The sequence below is a fragment of the Chelonia mydas genome, chromosome 3 (genome assembly GCF_015237465.2).
Source record: "Chelonia mydas isolate rCheMyd1 chromosome 3, rCheMyd1.pri.v2, whole genome shotgun sequence".
Classification (NCBI taxonomy): domain Eukaryota; kingdom Metazoa; phylum Chordata; order Testudines; family Cheloniidae; genus Chelonia; species Chelonia mydas.
In genome coordinates this window covers 164,474,327-164,499,540 of record NC_057851.1, presented here as the reverse complement: position 1 = coordinate 164,499,540, position 25,214 = coordinate 164,474,327, and the positions used below count along the sequence as shown (strand labels likewise).

Sequence of the window (25,214 nt, the reverse complement as noted above, 5' to 3'; positions counted from 1 at the left end):
TTCCCTGAAAAGTCAACTAGAAGATAGGTCAAACGACGAGAACACTACATTTCATAGTGCAAACCTTCCTACAGTGTCTCAGAACATGCATTCACCATCATTAAAGTGCCCACCATGCAATGGGCTCCATTCCCCTTAACTTCAGCAGGCCCTTCCAGGCTCCCATCTGACTGGATGGTCCTGTTTTGGGCTTTCTCCATTGACACAATCAAGAAGCTTACATTTCCCCATTTGGAGAGCTGAAGAAACACCCTGGGCTGCATCTCTTTGGGCAGGGCTGCTGTAAGTGGATCTTTGTGGTTAGACTGTTATGTTCACAGCATATAAAACCAAATACTGTTGCTGAAGGTTGCAACATAATACTACTTTATTTCTTAGAATTCAGAACAACACACAGGAACCCAAAACAGACAGTGACAAAACAGGCTGCTCCCAAAACAGAGAGGCATGACTTACCTCACTTTACTCTTGGCTGGTTGGCTGCAGACTGAGGTCTAGTCCACACTAGAAAATTAGGTCAGTTTAACTATGTCAGTCAGGGGCATGAAAAATCCACGCCCCTGAGTGGCATAGTTAAGCTGACCTAGGTCTCTGTGTAGACAGCACTAAGTCAATGGAAGAATTCTTCTGTCGACCTAACTACTGCCTCTGGGAGAATTCCTCCCATCAGCACAGGTAGTGTCTACACTGACTTGCTGGAGCAGTTCAGCTGCAGGGGAAAAGTTGTGCAGCTGTAGTGTTTTAAATGTAGACAAGCGCACAGCCTGAATCACAAGTTTTCCTACAGAGCCCCCTTCCTGCAAGGAAAAGGAAAATCCCTGAGAATTTAAAGTGATAGACCATAATCATAACACAATTTTCAATAAACCATATATACCAAACCATAGAGACATAGCCTAGAGAACAGTCCTGGAACACACCCATGGCCACAAACTTGGAGCTAAACCCAGAGTGATGCTGGGCAGTGCTCTGGTCACCTCTGCTTAGGCAGGGGAGCCTGCCAGCGATAACCAGAAAGCAGCAACTAGGGTTACAGCTGTGCACTCCCCCCAGCCAAGTACCAGCAGCCGTAGCTTCCCCCTCCCCAGCACTAACCGCCAGCACTCAGAGGTCTACCCCAGCCAGGGAGCAGCAGCCAAGACCAGAGCACCAGAGCAGGGGGATCAGAGTCCCCCACTTCAAATATGTAACTTCATTCAGTAGGATTGTTTTCTTTTGAATTTTTTTAAATGAAAAAAAAGCAAGATGCCTCAATGCAAAAAATATTTGTTCCCCACGTGAATCATTCACACTCTGCCAATACAGACCACCTGTTTTTCCCAGAGTTGGCTCTTATCCATACTGGCATCCAAAAGGCATTGGCCATGGCCATTGGATTTTGGAGCAAAGGAAAGAATATGAAGTTGCCAAACAATAACTATTAATAGGGATAGACGTTACAAGGTAGCTTATGGCAATGCAATACTGGCAGGATTGCCAGATACTGGCTATGCCTCCTCCCCTATTTCTCTTCACCCCCTTTTATTTGCTCTTGGATGGAATATTTTGGGCACAGCCCCGGCCACCCCAGAGAACAGAGGTTGCAAGTTTGGCCAACCCTCACGCGAGGTCTTTAGTCCCTCTCCCCATCTTAGGGCCCGTAAGAGTGTGGGACTCACCCCTGCAGCGCCTCCTGTTGGTGTCCTGGGAATTAGCTCTACTTCCCGCCTTGGAGCGCCCTCTGTAGGCCAGTGTCCCACTTATTCCGGGCCCCCGTGTCCCTCCCAGACCCAATGCCTCTTGTATGCCAGGGTGCTGCCCCCGGGCAGTAACCCCTCACTTGCAGGGTCTCCCCACCCAGGTGAACCCCCATCCCCACCTCACCTCAGTCTTTGGCTACTGCCCAGTCACTATCTAGCCACCCGTTCACTTGGGCTGACTGCAGTATATAAGCTACTCATCACAGGCAAGGGGCGGTTGGACCTGCTGCCTCTGCCTACCCACGGGCTGCCCCCTGCAACCTCAGTACCTAACTGGCCTTCAACTAGGCCACAGCCTGGGGGTTTTCCAGGCCAGAGCTTCCCAGCTCCCTTGGCCTTCCCTCAGCCCTGCTCCACTCTAAGCACTTGGTTAGGCTCCCCAGCAGCCAGGCCCTTCTCTCTCTACAGGCAGAGAGAGTCTGTTTGGACGCCTGGTTCGCAGCCTCTTATAGGGGCCAGCTGGGCCTGATTGGGGCCTGGCCCCAGCTGTTGCTGCCTTCCCCAATCAGCTCAGGCTTCTTGTCCCCACCCACAGGCCTCTCCGGGGCCAGTGGTGAGCTGGAGCCGGTTATCTCCGGTTCGCATGAATCGGTTGTTAAATTTTGAAGCAGTTTTAGAACCGGTTGTTAACCCGCTTCCCTGCAGGGGGCGCTGAGGCTTTGATGGGCTCCGGCCAGGAAGTGATGTTATTCCTCCTCCGGCCGCCGGGGGCACTGCGCTGCGGGAGCCATGTGGGCTGCTGCCTGGCCCTGGGCACAAGCCCTGGTGCTGCTGCTGCTCCCCCGACCCCTGGCCCTGGGGCTCCCACTGCTGCCTGGTGGGTCCCCAGCTGCTCTGCTGGGCCTGGGCTGCGTCCTGCTGCTCCGAGCTGCTCTCCCCGTGAGCACCCACCACCCTGCCCACAGCCAGCCCCTGTCTCCAGCCACCCCTGCACCTCCTGCCTGCCGCCAGCCCCTGCCGCACCCCCTGCCCTGCCCGCAGCCAGCCCGTCTCCAGCCACCCCCGTACCCCCTGCCTGCAGCCAGCCCCTGCCGCACCCCCTGCCCTGCCCGCAGCCAGCCCGTCTCCAGCCACCCCCGCACCCCCTGCCCGCAGCCAGCCCCTGCCGCACCCCCTGCCCTGCTCGCAGCCAGCCCGTCTCCAGCCACCCCCGTACCCCCTGCCTGCAGCCAGCCCCTGCTGCACCCCCTGCCCTGCCCGCACCCAGCCCCTGCTGCACGCACTCCCTGCCCTGCCCGCACCCAGCCCCTGTCTCCAGTCACCCCCGCACCCCCTGCCCTGTATCCAGCCAACCCCTGTCTCCAGCCACCCCCTGCCCTGCCCGCACCAGCCCCTGCCGCACGCACCCCCTGCCCTGTCTCCAGCCACCTCTGCACCCCCTGCCTGCAGCCAGCCCCTGCCGCACCCCCTGCCCTGCCCGCAGCCAGCCCCTGTCTCCAGGCAGCCCCACACCCCCTGCCCGCAGCCAGCCCCTGCCGCACACACCCCCTGCCCTGTCTCCAGCCAGCCGCTGCCGCACCCCCTGCCCTGCCGGCAGCCAGTCCTGCACCCCCTGCCCTCAGCCAGCCCCTGCCGCACGCACCCCCTGCCATGCCCGCAGCCAGCCCCGCACCCCCTGCCCTGTCTCCAGCCACCCCCGCACCCCCTGCCCTACCCACACCAGCCCCTGCCGCACGCACCCCCTGTCCTGTCTCCAGCCACCCCTGCACCCCCTGGATGCAGCCAGCCCCTGCCGCACGCACCCCCTGCCCTGCCCGCAGCCAGCCCCTGCCGCACCCGCTGCCCTCTCTCCAGCCACCCCTGCACCCCCTGCCCGCACCAGCCCCTGCCGCACCCCCTGCCTCCAGCTAGCCCTGCCCCACACCCCTGTCTGCAGATGGCCCCATGTCCACTGGTGCCCTGCAGTTCCCAGGGCAGTAACCCTGCACACCTGCTTCAATGAGGGGGGCAGGGAGCAGCTGGGACCCACACATGTGCACACCCTAGGGTGACCAGACAGCAAGTGTGAAAAATCAGGACAGGGAGTGGGGGGTAATAGAAGCCTATATAAGAAAAAGACCCCAAAATCGGGACTGTCTCTATAAAATCGGGACATCTGATCACCCTAGCACACCCCCAGGGAGTGGTGGGGACCCACACATGTGAAACGGAGCTCATTTCTAGTTCAGGCCCATCTTTTTAAAAAAGAACTTTAGGCAGGGTTAACACACACTCGTATTTTCCCAGACAGGTCAGGCTTTTTGGTTCTTAAATCGCTGTCCGGGAGGAATTTTTAAAATTTTAAAATTTAAAAATTCCTCCCAGGAAAATATGGACATATGGTAACCCTGTTGGTACAAAAAATACATACTGGGGCACATTCATTACATCAGAACTTTTTATAGGGAACCGGTTGTTAAGATTTTACCAGCTCATCACTGTCCGGGGCTGTTCTAAGTCCCTCAGGACAGGAGTGGATGTCTACCCCGCTATAGGGCCACATTAGGGCTAGCTACAACTTAGACCTAAATGTACTGAATAAAATCTTCTCTGGATATGACACTACTCTTGTTTCTCTTTTGAGGGTTTATTTTCAAAGACTATCATTTTAAAATCATCTCTCCAATATTAGAATATTATTTCTAACTATTGGCAGAATATTTCCAAACTGTGACCATTATGTCTTGGAACTCTGTGTGGTTTCTCCATAAATGACTACGCAGGGGAAAAGAAAATAAATTGCTGTATAAAAATGCAATTTCCAAAATTCAGAGTGACCTGGCAGGTGAAAAAAATCCATACCTCTGGACTTGATCTATTTTCATAGCCCCCTGGTCCCTGATGTGAACCTAAGAACATAAGAATGACCATACAGGATCTGACCAAAGGTCCATCTAGCCCAGTATCCTGTCTTCTGACAGTAGCCTATGCCAGGTGCCCCATAAGGAATGAACAGAACAGAATGTGAGGAGAAAGAAGCTCCCTTGAGGGAAAAGATTTGTGATAGTCCCAAAGAGAATCAGAAAGTATTTTGAACTTCATGCTGTGGTCTACCAGTATGTACTGAGGAAATACAGAAATGGCTATTGACTATTGCAGAAGACTATGGAAGTCATAATTTCTATGGAAATTCCTATACGGAAAGCCCAAGGGCTGAATACATACACAAAAGTGTATACGATAATGGAAGAAATTTCAAGGAAAACATCATGTACTTGTAAACATTACCAATGTGGAGAGAGAAGCTATTGAGAAGTAATTTGTTGGTGTAAAGCCTATACAGTATGCCAGCACTCTGGTGAATAGGGGACACATTGAATGGACTATACATGAAAAAACATGACTGCATAAAAGGCTAGGGGAAAACAACCAATGGAGAAAAGGACTTCCATTTTCTGTATATAGGGAGAAAAAGTCAAATGAAAAAGTTACCTTGCATATCATAGATTCATAGATATTAAGGTCAGAAGGGACCATTATGATCATCTAGTCTGACCTCCTGCACAACGCAGGCCACAGAATCTCACCCCCCACTCCTGCGAAAAACCTCTCACCTATGTCTGAGCTACTGAAGTCCTCAAATCGTGGTTTAAAGACTTCAAGGAGTAGAGAATCCTCCAGCAAGTGACCCGTGCCCCATGCTACAAAGGAAGGCGAAAAACCTCCAGGGCCTCTTCCAATCTGCCCTGGAGGAAAATTCCTTCCCGACCTCAAATATGGTGATCAGCTAAACCCTGAGCATATGGGCAAGATTCATAAATTAGGGCATATCGTATGTTTAACATGGATTCTGGGTGACACCATTATTGGAAAGAAAGCCACTTTCTATGGATACAGGAGCTGCAGTATCACAGGGCAATACAGATTAACCTCAATCACCTTCCCTTACAATCTACCAGAGTTATGCTTCCGATGTTTATGGGAAACATGATAGGGCATATTGACATGCAGGATGAAGTCCATGTCAAAACAGTCACCATTTGTGGGCAAGTGTGACTACCTATCTGTTCTAGGCTGACTGTGATTTGAATAAATATAGCTGAACTAGCCAGATATTCACATGATGTACAGCCTACCTGGACACAGTCCTATTTTCAAGGTGGAACTGGGTAGCATAAAAGATAACACTGTAAAGCTAACCACAAAGCCAGGTAACCAACCCAAACATTGCAAGGCATGGACAGCACCATGTGCCATCAGAAGAATGCTCTAAGCAGATTTGCAATGTTTAGTCAAGGCAGGAATTATGTGGTTTTTCTCACAAAGTGAATAGGCAGCTCCTACTATGCAAGTGTTTTGGGAAAAAAGATGGCACCATCAGAACTCATGGAAATGTCCAAGTGTCAGTAAATGTAGTGCTATGATCAGTTTGCTCTCAGCACTCCCTTTTGTTGAGAATATGTTTAGCCAGGGACCAAAAGTGTAGCAAAACTGATCTGAGTTGAGCTTAATTGCAAATGGACATGGAGGAAAAACCCTAGGAGTTATACCAACACCACAATTTATCATTTGGGATAATGTCAGTACTAGCATTGACCATATTTTAGATGGGCCATATTTTGAATGGATTGTCAGAAGTAAAGTGCTACTTAGAGGGCTTTTGAGTGACTAGCAAAATTAAAAATGAACATGCAATCTTAGACAGATTGGAGGATTACAGTCAGAGTTCTAAAGGACAAATGTGAATTTTTTCCCACAACTCCATAGATTATTTGGGTCATGTCACTGATACAAAGAACCTTCACAAAGAACCTGCAAAGATAAAGGCCATAACGGACACCCTTGTTACTGAAAATATGAGTCAGTTAAATTTTGGGGGACAAGGAAGGGTGGGGTCACTGAACTGCTGTGGATGCCACAATTCTCATCTGTACTGAAACCTCTTCATGATCTTCTAAGTCCAGGAAAAACATGAACTTAGATGAGTGTGACAAAACTTTTAAAAGTGGTAAGACTTGTTGCTGGACTTGGAAGTTGGACTTCAACTTTGATTATGATATTAAAGGGAGACTGCCATGTGATGCATCCCTTTAATATCCCAATTTCTTCTTGCCTGGAGAACAAAAGACTGAGTGGTGACATGATAATAATCTTCAAATATGTTAAATGCTGTTATGAAGAAGACAGTGATCAACTGTTCTCCATGTCCACCAAGCATAGGACAAGAAATAATTGACTTAATCCACAGCAAGGGAGATTTAGGTTAGGTATTAGGGAAATACTTTCTAACTATAAGGATAGTTAAGTACCGGGATAGGTTTCCAAGGGAGGTTGTAGAATGCCTTTCACTGGAGGTTTTAAAGAACAGGTTAGACAAACACCTTTCAGGGATGATCTAGGTGATGCTCACTGAGCACAGGGGGCAGGACTAGATGATCTCTCAAGATCTCTTTCAGTCCTAAATTTCAATGATGCTACATTATGTCACAGAAGAGGAGAACAAAAAGGACACCAAAAAAAAGCAGACAACAAATGGAATGGGAAGTATTAGAAAATATCTTCAAAATATGGAAGTTTCATCACAATTTATACAAAGATTCTTGCGTCTGACAGATCATTACTCTCACATCTATCTTTGGTCTTCACGTTGATCATTTTTTTTAACTGTCGGTAGAATGCTGATTGCACTCTCTTGTTATCGCAAGTATGGTTAGACGCAGACAGACTGCAATGCATGGCAATGCAGATGGCTTGTCTAGGTGACCTTTGCCATTCAGGCCCTTGAAGGCTTTGCCAGCTGACATTTTCCATTTTGGAGAAAACACACTTGTGAGAACTTTACAAGTAAGAAAATATACACAGACTGTTCCGACACTATCCTCAATGTTAACATCTTGTTAAATAATAAAACATGTCCAGATCTTATCTCTAGAATGTCCTGTAGTCTGTGCTCTTTGGGAATGAGCAGAAGTTTAGATAGGAAACAATAGCTGGGTCAGGATTTGCGGTTTTTTCTCAGCTTCTCTGATGATCAAGCATTCACCCTTCCTCTTGTGTTTCCTGCAAGTGTTAAAAGATGTGGTTCCTAAGAGTTTATCTGATTGTATATGCTCTGTTTGCAGTGATGTAACATTTCCATTATTTCCACTGACCTGTTTTTTAAAGAGCTTTGGGAATGAGTTTATTGTGAAGGTGCTATACAAATTAGCACACTGTGGTTAAATCTTCTTTGTTAGATTGAAATGAAAACAGACCACCTAGATACTGAACCTACAATTTAAACCACAAAGGTAGATGGCAGGCATTAATTCAGAAACAGGTGGCTTTTTGCTCATAATATTTTATGGCTTTCATTGCTTTACAGTGGAATGAGCTAACCCACAACTCCCCTCCTGACCCACCAACATCCGCAAATTTAGTGAAAAACAGGTGTTTGATATCTGGGCTTTCACTGGGAACTCTCACAAACAGAAAGACTCTTTGGATATTGAAAATGGCCTTGCTTTCTCACCAAAACTGGGAAGCAAATAACAGAGTATGTTTAAGGTAACTGGTAAATATACAACAACCAAAGGCTTTATCCATAAAATGTAAAGTATAACCTCTCATTTTATGTCCTGCACATGTAAAAATGCAAGAACAGAATTGCAAAAAATGATTTCACAAACCTCACAAGAATCTTAGGGAAACCTCTTACAAACTGGACTACTTGTAAATGATATACAATCTTGAGCTCTCAGGAATCAGTCACCTGGAAAAGATTCCGTGTTTCCCCTATTCCATGAAAAACTAGTACTAAGCCTGAACTAAAACCCCAGATGTAAATACCCCCCAAACGCCGATGGAATTTAAATCTAAATGGGAATCTGGCAGTTGGCAAATGCTGGGTCTCAACCCACTCAAAAATTGGGGAATTTGGATTCAGATCCGAACACAAAGGATCTCTGTTAAAAATCACCCAGCATTTATCTATTTAAGAGGCCTTACCTATTGTCTCTGATTCCCAAGGCCATTAACATTTATGAGGATGTATTCAAGCCGCCTTCATCTCCAGATACCTACTGACTTTCAGACACTGGAATAGAAAGATGTTAAAGGAAGGAAGGGCCAAATCCTGCATGCCTTACTTACATGAGTAATCCTGTTGAAATCAATGAGACTACATGACTGGATAATAAAAGCAGGAACTGGCTAAATAGCTCCAACTGGTCATAATGTGGAGAAACAGACATGAGGAAGGACACTGTTCTCTTAACTGACAATGTCAGGTCAAAGTCTTTACTTTCATGAGTGATGGTGGAGGCTGCACTCAGCCTCAGATAACAGGATTACCTGTTAAATCAATAAGTAAGATACACAGTATTTCTGGGATTTATTTTTCATTTTATTCATTAAATTGGGGGAAACCACTGCTTTTTTCCCCACACAAAAAATCAAAACAGGATTCATGAAAACTATGTCCTGTTAATCATGGCACCATTGATACTTACCATACATGGCCTAGTGGATAGGAGGGAAGCTGTAGATGGTCTATATCATAATTTTAGTAAGGCTTTTGACACAGTCCCACAAGACATTCTCATAAGTAAACTAGGGAAATGTGGTCTAGATAAAATTAATATAAGTTGGGTGCAAAACAATCAGTGGTTTGCTCTCACACCGTGGGGGACGTATCTATGGGATCTGACGGGGTCTGTTCTGGGTCCAGTACTATTCAATATTTTCATTAATGATTTGGATAATGGAGTGGACAATATGTTTATAAAATCTGCAGATGACACCAAGCCGAGAGAGGTTGCTAGCACTTTGGACAACAGGCTTAGAATTCAAAATGACCTTGACAAATGGAAGAATTGGTCTGAATTCAACAAGATGAAATTCAATTAAGATGAGTGCAAAGTATTACACTTAGAAAGAAAAAAAACCAAATGCATAACTACAAAATGGGGAATAACTGGCTATGTGGTAGTACTGCTGAAAAGGACCTATGGGTTATAATGGATCACAATTGGATATGAGTCAACAAAGTGATGCAGTTGCAAAAAAGGCTAATATTCTGAGGTGTGTTGTCAGGAGTTTCATATACAAGACATGGAAGATAATTGTCCTGCTCTACTCGGCACTGGTGAGGCCTCAGCTGGAGAACTATGTCTAGTTCTGGGCACCACATTTTAAGAAATATGTGAACAACTTGGAGAGATTCCAGAGGAGAGCAATAAAAATGATTAAAGGTTTAGAAAACATGGCCTGTGAGGAAAGGTTTTAAAACACACACACACACACACACACACATCCTGGGCATGTTTAGTCTTGACAAAAGAAGATGGAGGGGAGACCTGACAACAGTCTTCAAATATATTAAGAGTTATTATAAAGAGGACGGTGATCAATTGTTCTCCATGTCCAGTGAAGGTAGGACAAGAAGTAATGGGCATAATCTGCAGCAAGGGAGATTTAGCTTAGATATTAGGGAAAAAACTCTCACTATAAAGACAGTTAAACACGGGACTAGGCTTCAAAGGGAGGTTGTGGGATCCCAGTCATTGGTGGTTTTTAAGAACAGATTGGACAAACACCTGCAGGGATTGACTGGTTTACTTGGTTACAGTGCAGGGGGCTGGACTAGATGACCTCTCAAGGTCCCTTCCAGTCCTATATTTCTATGATTCTATATCCCACATGGATGAGCAATAGAAACTCAAATTAATGGTAATTGAGAGCTAGTCATCTGAAGTTCCTATGGCTTCTGTATCACTGCATAATAAAGGGAGTTGCAAAAAAAAAACCCTGGATATTATTTTATGAAATGGGTATTTGGTTTAAAGAGTTTTATTGGATTTATTAGTACATTCATTTTTAAAACTACATCATGTACACTGCGTGAGGGGAAAAACATCTGCCTTCCTCTCACACTATGTCAGCCCACGGGGGTCTGTAATTTACAAACGTCCAAGCATAATGGAAGGGCTGCCCAAGCAATGTTAAAAAAAAAAGCAAATGAAATAAAAGCTAAAAAATGTATATACATAAACCAGATCTGTGAGGCTGCAGTGAAGTATTTCAGATTAATGACCAGTTGATTAATGAAGTCAGGAAGAAAAACTCCAGATCAAGTAAAGAGTTATTCATATTTCTTCATGGAGTTCAGGTAACTGCAATGTATTTGTTCTAACTTTCTTTTTTTTTTCATTCTTATCAATAGCCACATTCAAAACTACGTCTTCCTTTTTTAGCATTTAAAAATAATTTAAAGTTGATTTATTTTGCCCACCATATAAGCCATCATAGGTTATGTTTCAATTTTTGTTTTCTACTGAGTGTTTTGTCATTATGACATACAAGTATATATCATACAGGAGTCCATCTGATATAAGGACCAGTGTATAGACATAATACATCAATAATAGAAAAGTAGTCTTAAAAGCACTTGAAGATAATCAGAACATCTACAATCTCACTTTTTCTGAAAGACATATATGAAGAGTTCAAATGTTAGCTGTTTGTGGTAGAGTTCTGTATATACTGAGACAATGACTGTTATCTGGCTTATGGTACCTACTTTGTAAAAAATTTAAAATATTGGAAACATGCGCTTTCAATCATCACAAGGAGGCTAAATGTGTGTACACGTATGCCCAGAAGGAGTTAAAAGTTGGGAGCTACACCAGGAGAAGTTAATTCCATGTCTTTTCTTCAGTGTGTGGTGATGGTGGTGATGATGGGGTGGGGGAGGACAGAAATAAGTGAAAGGGTCAATCCATCAATCACCGAGGAACATGGATGGGGGTGGATGTCCCAGAGAGCTATGTATCAGACGGTTTGCAGTGTAGGGAGTACTTGTGAGGCTACATGTCTTATAATGTGCAGGTGGACAGCAGGCTTCTCAAAAAATATGAAGGAGTAGTGAAGGCTGGTGACATCTACCAAGGAGTTATTATTTATTCCTGTTTCAGAGTACAGTAGCTCCCAAAAGCCACCCTCAGTATCAGAGCTCCATTGTGCTAATCACTGCACAAACACACAAGAAGACATGGTCCTTGCTCCAAAGCTCTTAAGACAAGCAACAGAGAAAGTGTAGGAGGAGAGGGGGATACAATCAAATATGTACTATTTATATACATTTGCAACATTAAAAAAGTTATTATACCAACTAAAGTAAATGTTAACTATCCCCATTATTTCATTCACCTGCTCATCAAGCAGATGGAGTTGTGGCAGACATGCGTCTTGAAAAGAGGTTTGAAGGAGGGGAGTGGCTTTACAGATCAGTTCAGAGAGTGGGTTTCGTATGTAACAGACAGCATGAAATAAGGCACAGACATTTTTGTGAGATGTCAACAAATGGACAGATGAGGCTGACTTGGGGGATAGTGCAATGAAAGACAAGAGCAGACAAGTCCAAAGGGGCAGATTAGTTAATGTGAGGAGAGCCAGCTTGAACTTGTAATGCCATGAAATAAGGGATGGCAAAAATGACAGATAAAGATGCCCTGTGAACAGGTCCACGGTCCACCATCTAGTGGGTATAGTCCCTGGCAGCCACCCCACCTAGTGGTTGCAGTTCCTGCAGCCACCCCACCTAGTGGTTATAGTCTCTGGCCATCACCCTACCTAGCGGTTGCTGTAGGAGGGGTAGAGGAACCCAGGCCCTCCACTCCACTGGGTTCCAACTCGGGCCCTGTAAGATCTGTCCAGCATTTTCCACCCTCAGGGGCGTCAAGTCAGCTTCCCTGGGTCCCTTCCTAACGCCCTCTTTCCTACAGCATGCTGCAGTTCATGCCTGTAAGCACTATTTCGCGGGTTGCCTACTCAGCTCCAGCCCACAAGGACTGCCACTCACCGACCTTCCTTCTCCCAGTCTGGGTCTGGCTACCTCTGCCTCCAGAGCGCCCAGGGCAAATTCTTCTCTCTCCCCTGTCCGTCCCGTAACTGAACCAGCCAGCTCCCTTTTAAACCCTGCCTCCAATTGGAACATGCTCGGCAAGGGTGGAAGGGTGGGGCCTCCTGAGCCCAGAACTGCTCTTTAACCCTTTGCTGCCCAGTGAAGAGTTTGTACACCCCTTCACATGCTACCAACACCAAACAAGGGCTGAGAGTAAAGACTGTCTTGTTGAGGTACCATTAAAAGCAACTAAATATCAAGGCCCTATAGCTGAGACACCCCTCAAAATGTATTCACAGGAAAAATTCTGCTGAAGTTTCTTTCTCAGGATTCACAAACTTTGAATGAAAAATGCATGTTTAAAGAAGATAAGAAATGCTGACGGTAAAGAATCATCATTTTTCCATAACATCCCGCTCCTTTCTAGTAGATTAAGGATAGCACAGCACAACATGTACTGATTTATAATATTGAAATATAAAATGAAGAATTGTTAATGGTAAGATTAAGAGCTTTGACAGCTATATTTTTAATGATTTGTAATTATGGATGGTAAATGAGTGCAGATGAGGTAACACTTAGGCCAATGAATGCTGGAATAAATGTGGTTTTGTCAATTCTTCTTTTACATAGAATTGCTAATCTGCTTAAAATGTTATTGCTGACAGAACAAAGGTAACTTTGTGTTGGAAGAGATATGTCCAGACATTGTAAGTGACAATAATTCTGTCTCACATTGTATAAATAAAGGCAAAAATTGATTAACCTTAAATTGGCTGGACTTGTGACTCAGTTTCCCAACTTTTAACCCCCTAACAGTCTTGCCTTAACTTATCTAACTTAGATTGAAGCTCCCCAAAGAAGAGATGCTTTTTCTATCTGTTTCTAAAACCCTCATACTATAGTAAGAAGCCACAGGAATAGAAATATTCGCTTCATTTTCTGGTACCAGTCTAACAAAAGTGATTAATTTAGATTTAGATTTAGTTGGGGATTAGTCCTGCTTTGAGCAGGGGGTTGGACTAGATGGCCTCCTGAGGTCCCTTCTAACCCTGATATTCTATGATTCTAATTTAAAAAATTTCCATTTCAAGGTAGCAAATCAAGCAATTTTGTTGTATTTTATCCCAAAATATTTGTAATTACGCTGAGGTAGTACAGTAGCCTAAACTGAATGGCTCCTGAACTAAGTATATTGACATTACTGTATTCTTCTTTAGTAACTAGCACAATCCTATTCCCGCTGCGGTTCTTTGCATGTGTCCAAGTGCACCCAGGTTCAGACAGGTTGGTGTGCTGGAGGGTGCAATAGATAATAAGAAGAATCAGAAAACTGAAGTTATGAGATATCAGATTATTAAGTTAAAAGACATTCACATTACTTTCAAAACAATCTATCTAGAGAAATTTTTCTCTCTTTAAACTATATAGCTGAAAGAGCTTTGCTGGACCTACTGTAGTTAAGTCAAGCATTTGCTATGCACTATTTTTTTTTTAATGACCTCCTGATTGGTATACAGTCTTGACTAATTTCTGCAATTAGAGAGGTTCATTTTCAGAGACTGAAATGCTAATATTTTTGAATTTGTTTTTATGGTTCAGAGATTTTAATTTGAGATTTAAAAATATCACAGCTCACAAAACTAAATAAACTGCAGCTAATGAAATTCACAGAAGTGAAGTACTCACAGAACACTTCTCACTAGCTTTCCTGGATGATTTATTGACAGCTAGTTGTAAAAACAATTTTATTAAAGGTCATAATGTTTGGTTAAAAAAAATCAGTTTAATTTATGGCATAATTAGCCTTCCTGCAATAGGCATGATGCCAAACCCATCACTTATGGGCTTTGACTTTGAAATAAGCACTTGGTGTTTTAATTATATCTTCCAGAATGTGTTCAAAGGCAAGACTCCAGTGGTGTGGTGTTACTTTCTTTTTATAGCTATTTTATTGCTGTTAAAATAGTCAGAACACTAGGTTTACTTGTATTGATTGACATCGACAAATTATATGGAAGTGCCTGATGGAAGAACAGTTGTGATATGTAAAAAGGTAACTGCAAGCCATATCTCTTGTGATGCTGAAATTTGTTTCCTACTTCTTCTAAAAGAAGCTCTTGTTGGACACATTTTGAGTTTGACCACGTGGCAAATATATCCTTTTATAATAATAAAATAATAATAATAATAATAAAATACTTTATGTTAATCTCTTCATTTTCTTTTGTATTCTTGAAACCCAAAACAGATCCCTGGATCCCAACCTTCCTGAACTTTTGGAAAATATGGATTCAGATCAGAAGTCAGAGCTGGTCCCATAGAAAATAAAGTCAACTAGTGAGGTATACCTTGGGTGTTTTAATATCCTTCTCCTTTTTATTCTTCAATTCCCCAGCTTTATTCTTCCATTATTGAGTTCTTGTGCCCAAAGTGAAAGTAGTGGTGATGATAGAGGGACCTGTAAAACAGAGCTCATACAAACTGGTTGCTCAGTTTTGGTTTACAGTCTCTGGACTAGATTCTGTCACCCGCACCCATGTGGAGTAGAACCTTCCTCTGAGTAGTCTGAGTGGAGCTAATTCTGAAGCATGGTGTTACTTAGTGAACACCTAATCTTTGGGTGAACTCAGGCCAAAGATTTAGCATTTATAATGAGACCCAAAGACAAAATAGGCACCCTGGTTTGTATTTCTTCACAAAAATTTTGCACAGGCACTTCATGCTTTCTGCAACAGCAATAGGTGAGCAGAATTCTTGAAACAAGCATTAGAACAGCATTGAGAAACTCAGATCACAGATTATAAAACCAGAAGGGACCACTGTGATCATCTAATCTGACCTCCTGTATAACAAAGACCATAAGACTTCCCTAATTTAATTCGTGTTTGGATTTGAGCATCTCTTACACAAAAAATTACAGGGAAGGAGCTTCCACAACCTCTCTAGGTTCCATTATCCTACTGTTCTTACAGTTAGGAAGTTTTTCCTGAGATTTAATCTTAATCTGCTATTCTGCTATTCTGCAGTTTGATTCTTATCCTGCCCTCTGTGGCAAGAGAGAACAACTTTTTTCCATCTTTTTTATGGCAGCCTTTCAAGCATTTGAAGACCACTGTCATGTTCCCCACTCCATCTCCTCTTTTCCAAACTAAACATACCCAGTTCGTTCAGCCTTTGCTCGTATGGCTTGCATTCCATCCCTTTGATCATCTTTGTCACTCACCTCTGGATCCTTTCTAGTTTCTCCACATCCTTTCTATAGTTTGGTGACCAAAATTGAACACAGTACTCCAACTGAGGACTAATCAGCACCAAGTACAGTGGTATTATAATCTCCCGTGACTTGCATACGTTGCCTCTGTTAATGCAACCTAAAATTGCATTTGCATTTTTTTCAACAGCATCACATTGCTGACTCATGTTGAGGTTGTGATCCAGAACCACCAGATCCATCTCAGGATATGCTCGCTATTCCTACATCCAGGTCATTAAGAAAGATGTTAAACAACACCGGACCCAGAACAAATCCCTGTGGAACCCCTCTTGATATCTTCCTCCAATCCGACATCATTCCATTAATAGTTACTCTTTGTTTGCGATTGTTTAACCAATTATGTATCCACTTAATCATAGTTCTGCCAAGCCCGCGTTTCTCCAGCTTACTTATCAGAATGTCATGTGGGACAGTGTCAAAAGCCTTGTTGAAGTCCAGGAATATTATGTCCATCACATTCCCCCTAGCCACCAAACAAATTACCCTGTCAAAGAAGGAAATCAAGCTGATATAAATCTCCCATTAACACAATGGCAAACCAGCTAAAGAAAAAGACTGAAAATGGCTGTACTTGCTTATGTAGCAGTGCTTAAAACACACTTTACCAGACATCATTGCTAACCAGCTATTCTGCTTTATCTATAGTTTTGTCACTGACAATCCTTTTCAAAATTTGATTGCCAGATCCAGCCACATCTCCTTCAACTGTAAATGAGGCAAAAAAGGGCTTGTACAGAAAACAGTTTTGCTATTGAAGGTCTCCCAGCAAGGATTTTAATTATTTCTCACTGTGAGTTTCAAATCAAGTAAGAAGGGAGCACAAAACAGCCAAAAGACTCAAAGATGTTAAGGTGAACCAAGTATTAAGTCCACCTCTTGACAGAAACACTGTCAAAGAAAAACAGCTCTTAGCTGTGGAAAATATGAAACTTAACACAGAGCTGAATGTACTGTCCAATCAAATTAATATTTTCCTATTCATGACTACATTCATCCTCTTCATAAACCTCCTGACATCAGGAAAGCTATATTAATGGAATCAATACAAACATCAAGATATGGCCTGAATTAATTTAACTGTGAACATGCATCCATGATGCCTGAGGAAAGATTAACGTTCTATTTCAGGGCCTGATGCACTTCTGTACAACGCTGATCATCAGTTCTAAGGATTTCTGCAAATCAAGGTCAGATTCCATCATTCTTGATAATGCTGGGTAATACCTTGCTCTTTGAGGAGTCCCACTGATTTCAACATAAATAAGGTAAGCAAAACCTGGTCTTGAATGAATGGATGATTCTTCCCCACGGTCACAGGCTTGCCTTTGGAATACCTAAAGCCTTGTCTAGACTGAGTGAGGACCAAGGTACGTACATTCCTTTTCTCTTTGAAAAGTTTTTCCTGCATTTTTGCAAGTTCATTCAGGAAATGTCACTCTATTTCTATTGCTGTATTTTCTAGCACACGTCATCGCTTGGAAGATATGAGCTGGGCCAGGAAATGTGAAAATAGCTCAAGAAAAATAGTTTCTCACAGTGCTATAGAAAACATAAGGCTTAAATTGGGGAAGAGCAGGGGAGGAAACCCTCGAACAGCTGCTCATTAGCTCCTCCCCCTCCCTTCTTAAAATGGCCTATGATTACCAGTTAATTCCTTTTATTTTGCACCCACTAAAATAACACAGTTTAGGTTTTCAGAATTTCATGAGAACCCTGTAATTCAATCTGAAAAAACACATTCTTCATCAAATAAGCAGTTGGTTTCAATGATCTAATAGAGTCCCAAGGGTTTTTATTTTTTTAATTTTTGAATAAAATTATTAAATATTGCTTGGCAGCATTGTGCTTTTTCTGGCTCTGATACCTTAAAAAGTATGTTCCATAATCAACTTTGTGTCGGTCCAGTTAGATGACCTAGAGTTCATTCCATTGTAATGAAATACTTTCCTTGCCCAACTTCTCCCCTCTTGCACAGCTAGGGCTCAATTTTGTGTAGGGCTGCACCCCCTCAGCTATCATTGACTTAAAGAAGGCGTCTCCGCCTCTCACAGATTGAGGCCCATAGTGAGTTTAACACTCACTTTTATACATTTACTGATTTTGTTTTTTCAAAGCTAATACACGTGATACATAGCCAGAAATACTTATTACAAAATTAAACCAGAAGAAATAAATAACGTAGTACACTTCACTTACAGGAAAATCAGCTAATGTGCTTAATTAGGCTATTTCCCAGGGAGCCAACTGATACCCAATGAAAATAAATTACAAAGACAGTTACTTAAATCAGTTACTAATTTGGTGTATCGAAATACGTAACCAATACTTACTTTAAATGCCATGAAATGTAAACATCTAAGTACTGTATTCTAAACTGCTACTTTGAACACTGTAAGCAGTTTCAGAGATAAACCTAATAAGCATTTTAAACGTAGAGTGCTATACAAAAGATTTATAGGATTGGTTACATCAGGAGCCGACGCTACATCAGTATAGTAAATGGGAAGTAAGCCATTGACTTCCGTGGAAGCAAGTCACTCTTTAATGAATGAATAATTCTCACTTTCACTTTTGTAAAAGAGGAGCACATTGCCTGAAAATTTAAAATAATAGAAGCAGCAATACAAAAAACCTGATAACTGTGAAGATCCCTTAATGATTCTTCCTAAGCTGCTTCTATGGTATGATAAATTATCTATATAATAGTGCATTCCCAGAGGCGGATTAAGTTTTATTGGGGCCCTGGGCACAAAGAACATTGGGACCACCCCCCATGTCCCCTGTCACAAGGCCCTTCCCCTGCTCCTCCCCTTGTCCCAAGGCCCCACCCCCTAGCCTGGTTGGAAGCCTGGACCATGGTAAGAGCTGCCCAGGGACACCAGGCCACTCTGGGGAGCCCTGGACCCTCCATCTGCCCTGGGCAGCATAGTCTGGGGTGCAGAGATACAGGCCAGGGGCTCTTAGATACCCGGGTCCCCCGCCCAGGGCAGGTGGAGAACCATGGGCTCCACAGAACTGCCCAGGCTCCCTGGGTGGCTCTTACCACAACCTAGGCCAGTGATCCCCAAACTGTTGGGCGCACCCCCGTAGGGGGCATGGAGGAATGTTTGGGGAGGTGTGTGCAGTGGGGCCGGGTCAGCCTCCACAGGGGGTGAGGATGCAGCGCCCCTCATCCTGCTCTGGCCCCAGATCTGCTCCGGCCCCACCCCAGCCCTTCCCCCAGCCCCAGCCATGGCTCTGCTCCTAGGCACACCCCAGCCGCACCTCCGGCTCCCACTCCCAGCCACGGCCCCGCTCCCAGCCCCTGACTGCAGCTCACAGCCCCATCACAACCCCTGGCTCCCAGTCCCAGCTCTGCTCACAACTCCAGGGGGTGGGGGAAGGGCACCAACCAGATAAGTGGGGGGAACAATTGAAAAAGTTTGGGGACTCCTGGCCTAGGGTAACTATACATCCCATTTTGGCCCCAGATGTCCCAATGTTTTTGGCAAAATAGGGCATTTGTGCTTTTTGCTCTTGCCAACTGATCACCAAATGCCATTCCTCTCAAGACGCTTTTCCTCTGTAATAACAGCAACCAGTTGGTATTATTGTTTTAGTTTACACTTTACTTTTCATCCTGTTTGGCTAGCTATTAGAGATGTGCTCAAGCTGCAAAGTTTGGATTTGAATCTGAATCCAAACATCCCAAAGTATTTAAATCCATGGTTTTGGTTTTGCACATTAGAAAAAGTTTGGGAGTGTATGGATCTGCAATTTGGTCTGTGCCCATCTCTAGTGGTAAATAACATCTTTACCACTAATAGAGGCAAGTCTTCAGTACCATTCAGCAGTATACACCACACATTGAAGGTTAGTCCAAGTGAGGGCTTCTGGGTAGAACATTCACATGGAGAAAGAGCAAAAAATACAGAGTTAATTTTAGTTGCGTATTGGGAATTTTATCTCTCATTTGTTGTTATTTAACTTCTATATCACTCTACAGTATAACTACAGTATGTGTTAAGTTTCCAATATTTGATTGTATTCCTGCTAAATCTACACAATCAAAGACTGCAGGCATTAGATAAATCATACCACAATATTATACGGAGAACTAACGGCACCAACACATCTTGGTTAAATGCTAAAAAATGATGCAGAAAACAGTGAAACCAAAGTGTGCTGACTCTGTCCTTTCAAAATAATTCATGCTGACTGCAGCTATAACCCCATGTTTGCACTGAAAGACTAAAATTCCCCACAATGTGCACAAGTAATTTCTATCTATCTACAGACCTGGATAAACAAAGACCAAGAGTGCACTAGCTATCTGAAAATGGGCCAGCTATTTTTATCTGCAATACTCTAAAAGAGTAATAAATGTGACACTTGTTTCCAGCTTTAAAAAAATTCCTTACAGGAGTGACAATTTTATTGCTAATTGCACAAGTAGTTTATTATGCAGGACTAGTAAAAAAAAGTCAAGACAAAATTATTTAATTTGGCAAATAACGATGAATCAAGCACTTATTTTCTTGAATTTCTTAAAACTGGGGCTTGTACTATTTTGTATGTAACTCTTCACTGTACAGTAATTCTGTAGTTAGTTACAGGAACTGTTATTTATTTAGGCCTAAATGTTAAAATTTGGGAATCTAAAGTTAGGCCCTTGTATCCACATTTAAGCAGGGAAACAAGTGGCCTGATTTTCAGACCTGCTGAGAACCCACAGTTCCCATGGACTCCATAATGGATTGAATCAAATCCTGAGATCCAAACACTCCTGATTTTGGAGAATTCAAATCCAAATCCAAACTCTGCAGTTTAGATCGATCTCTGCTTTTAAAGTTTGCAGTAAAGCCATTCCTGCTTCCCAAACCTGGCCTTTCCTCCCCAGCCAGCTTGGCCTGGAGCAAAGAGAAGGGTTGCTGCCAATTCAGCTCCACCTCATTCCAAAGTTCATTGTTTAACCAGACCAAAAAGTTTACTAGCCTGTTTGGTCCTAAAAGGCCCATCCTTCCTACTTTTTCAGGCTACTTAAGTGAATCATACCACTTAACTGTACCTCTCTCTATGTCATCCAATACTGCCTTTGTCTGCACTAATGGCTCCTCATTTTAAATTATTTTTAATGACAGTCCACGTCCATTTAAACTCAGCCATCATCTGATATTGCAGAATACTACCTGATAGAATTGTGTGATTTCTTTGCACACAATGGGCCAAGTTCACATCTGATGTAAGTGGGTGCTACTCCAGCTTTAGTAGAGTCATAATTACTGACATCAAGTCTGAATGTGGTTTTCATTCTTTATATCCTACATGATGATGTTAAAATTAAAAATGATGGTGGTTGTTTTTTTAAAGGATCCACTTCCCCTGCGATCCCTTTATTATACTGCAAGGTATCAGCAATTCTTCACCTCTGAGGATGACCTGCAAGGATGGGGAGAGGACAAAAGGAGCATAGGGGAGTGAGAACTCGACTTCCGGCAGCATCCGCTCAACCGCTGTGTGCATAAGAGAGAGGGGAAACTCCCAAGATGAGGGAAACCCAGGCTCCCTTCTGGGGTCGGGGGGAGTGGAGGACAGGGGGGCCAGAATTTGCCTCCCTCCTCAAGAAATATCTGAATTGACACCGCTAGGAACTAACAGCTGCTAATAGAAGCATTAGAAACCCCTTATTGGTGAGGCCATGCCTCCATCAATCATACTGGTCAGCAAACATAGACCAACACAAAGGAGTGCACTTTGTTAAAAAGCCATAGATGGGAAGCTGTAGTTAAGTGCACTTCTCCACTACTTCCAAAGGCATTGTGCCTACTTTAGGCACAAAGGCCCATATCCTTAAAAGGACTTAGGTGCCTATCTGCCTCTCTAGATGCCTAAGTCCACCATTTAGGTGCCACAGACATTTTCAAAGCCACCACTCAGCTGCCATCTAACTCTATAGGCACCAGAGTCCCTTAGGCACCTAAAGAACTGATGCCACCCCACAGCTAATGAGTTGCTTGGAGCCTTAGCTGAAGCCGAAGCCCCGGTGGTGCCAAAGAAAGATTCTCAAACCAGGCAGGAGAATGCCTACCTCATCGAGGAGCTCAATTCTGTAGGCATACTCAGAGCACACCTGTCACCTTCTGAAGTAACAGAAAGCCCCACATAAAATAGTGCAATGTCCTCACAAGAGGGTCTTTGGCCTCCAACTGAAGGCCCCTGGTCCTCACACCCTTGCCACAGGACTTTCTATTGTCCTTGTCCTCTTCTCTGGGGACTCACGTCACCTTTACATGGCTGGTAGGGTCCAGAGCAGAGCAACAAAGTCTTTTGTCCTCTTTAATATTCCATAATAGTCCATCTAATGTTAATGGGCCTTTCTTGTTCCCAGGACGTTACACCTTCTGTTGGACTTTGCACTAGTTAATGTCTCTCTCCTATCTGGTGATTTATATATTCATAGAGGCTTACAATACAAATGCTTAAATATTACTTTACAATATGGGATATAGATTCTATAAGTGAGATTAATGCATGCAGAAGCTCACAAGCATTCCATAAAGTTTAAACACTAAACGCATTCTTATCATCCAAGTGTCTATTTTAACAATATTAATACACAGATGAGCCAGACTGATTCCAGATATGTATTTGTCAGTGTTCAGTTGAGACACGGGAACTTTGACATGAGCTGGCACCTGGTTTGCCAGCTTCACAGCCTGTTCTTTAAACAGGTTCAGTAACAATTGCTCCACAGACCAATTCTTTAGGGGTATATAATACACTGTATATTCTCCTCAAGATTCCAGAAGATTTATTCACATGACAACCATTAATGTTAGTGATAAATCTACATACATTGAGATCAAAGTCCTATATCCCTTAGACCAGTGGTTCTCAACCAGAAGTACATGAGCCCCAGGGGTATGCAGAGGTCTTCCAGGGGGTATGTCAACTCATCTAGATCAGTGTTTCTCAATCTGGGAGTCCTGAGCCCCAGGAGGGTTGTGGGATGTGTTTAGGGGGGTCACAAGTGTAGGGCTGATGTTAGGGGGTCGCAAGCAGGGCAATTGTCTGGGGCCCCACGCAGCCCCACAAAGCTAAGTTACATGCTTCAGCCCTGGGCAGTGGGACTCAGGCCTCAGCTCCTGAAGGGGTTACAGTAGTCTGGAGAGGCTGAGATCCACTGCCTTAGACTAGAGCCCTGGGCATCAGACCTTGAGGTTTCCACTTAGATTCATCGACTTTAAGGCCAGAAGGGGCCATCATGATAATCTAGTCTGACTTCCTGCACACTGCAGGCCATAGAATATCACTCACCCACCCACTCCTGATATAGACCCAGTACTTCTGGCTGAGCTACTGAAGTCCTCTAATCATGATTTAAAGACTTCAAGTTACAGAGGATCCACCATTTACACTAATTTAGACCTTCAAGTGATCCATGCCCCATGCTGCAGAGGAAGGTGAAAAAAAAACAGGGTCTCTGCCAATCTCGTCGGGGGAAAATTCCTTCCTGACCCCAAATATGGCAACCAGTTAGAGCCTGAGCATGTGGACAAGATCCACCAGCCAGACACCTGGGAAAGAATTGTCTGTAGTAACTCAGAGCCCTCCCAATCTAGTGTCCCATCACTGGTAGTGGAGATATTTGCTGCTAGCAGTCACAGATCAGCTACATGCCACTGCAGGCAATCTCATCATACCATCCCCTCTGTAAACTTATCAAGCTCAGTTAGGTTTTTTGCCCCCACTGCTCCCCTTGGAAGGCTGTTCCAGAACTTCACTCCTTTGATGGTTAGAAACCTTCATCTAATTTCAAGCCTAAACTTCTTGATGGTCAATTTATACCCATTTGTTTTTGTGTCCTGTGACAGGTGGGGAAACCCTCTCCAGTGCGGGGTGTGTTTTCACCCAGTCCTCCAAGCTGTCCCCTACCTCAGGCAGTGAGGCCAAATGGCTAGAGTCGATATAATTGCCCCTGCCTCTGGGATGGGGTGGCCTAGTGGTCAAAGTCAATTCAGCTGCCCTTGTCCTCAGGGCTAGAAAACCTAACGGTAAGGGTCAATACAGATGCCCTCTCCCTCAGGACTGTGTGGCCCAACAGTCAAGAGTCAATAGGACTGCCCTGCCTCTCAGGGCTATGTGGCCCAATGGCCAGAGTGAGCAGAGTTGCCCTCATTCGCGGGGCAATAAGGCCTTGTGGCCAGAGCCAATGGGCCGCCACCTGTGGGGGGGGGCGGCTGGGGTAGGGAGACCCAGGCCTATCCTGCTCCACCAGGTCCTGGCCCAGGGCCCTAATAGTTGTGCAGCATTCCGCTACTGAGTCAGCAGGGCTCCAACTGAAACACGCCAACTTCCCACAGGACATAGTTAGTGTCCCGTGCCCCCCTGACCCCCGGGGCCACTTCCTACCACGTCTCTTGGAGCTGCCATCAAGGAGTCGTAAGGGTCTCCAGGCTTCTTGTCACGTACGGTTCCCAGGGACTCTGATCCCTCTTGGTCGGTCCACATGCAATTGAGCATCTGTGTGGGTCTCAGTACCTTTGACTTCTGCAGTCAGGGGTTCCAACTGCTCCCGGGCTGGAGCCAGAAAAGAGCATCCTTCCTGCTCAGCGGTCAGCCCAGACTGAGCTGGCTTCTCCCTTTTATACTTGTGCTGCACCTGGAGCATGCCCAGTAGGGATGTGCAGACATGGCTTGCTCAGCCCACAGCAAGAAGTTAATCCTTCCCCATCCAGTGTGAGGTGAGTGCACCCGATCACATGTCCACATTGGCGCTTAACTTAAATAACTCTTTTCCCTCCCTAATATTTATCCCTCTGATGTATTTATAGACAGAAACCATGTATCTCCCCTCAGCCTTCTTTTGGTTAGACTAACCAAGTCAAGCTCTTCGAGTGTCCTCTCATAAGGTAGGTTTTCCATTCATCGGATCATAGTAGTAGCCCTTCTCTGCATCTGTTCCAGTTTTCTGCTTCTTAACCCTGGACTTTATTACATTTTTCCTAAAGCATTGCAGTAACATTACTACTTTGATTTTTTAATTGGAGTGTTTGGATACATGTAACACATCATTTCTTTTATCTAAATTTTATAGGGAATTTAGAGCTCATAGTAGATTTTCTGGACACTGAAACTCTATTTAGCCACAGAATAGACATGGCACAGGGAGGGCAACCATTCAGGTTTTCCCATATTACCATGCGTCAATCCTGCCTGGGGGGATTTCAGTATGATTTAGTTAGGCCTCCACCACACTATGGGGCAGTGAGAGAACAGATTCTGAACCTATTCCATGTCTTAGTTACGCTTTAAGTGCCAGTTAGCACAAAATATACTGGTGTTTTTTGTGATGAAGACACAGTCCACTAAGAAGTCCACTGAGAATACCAATTCACTTCACAAAAACCAATGAGTG

The 25,214-nt window shown here is 44.0% G+C and overlaps 1 long non-coding RNA gene across 1 annotated transcript; it reads right to left on the bottom strand.

The window, feature by feature from the left end:
* Window positions 1-7,272: 7,272 nt before the first annotated feature.
* LOC122464848 lies at window positions 7,273-24,401 on the bottom strand. Its single transcript, XR_006289243.1, has 3 exons — window positions 24,338-24,401; window positions 13,746-13,836; window positions 7,273-7,718 (listed from the first exon to the last, which is right to left on the bottom strand). It is a non-coding gene; the product is annotated as an uncharacterized LOC122464848 (long non-coding RNA).
* Window positions 24,402-25,214: the final 813 nt, after the last annotated feature.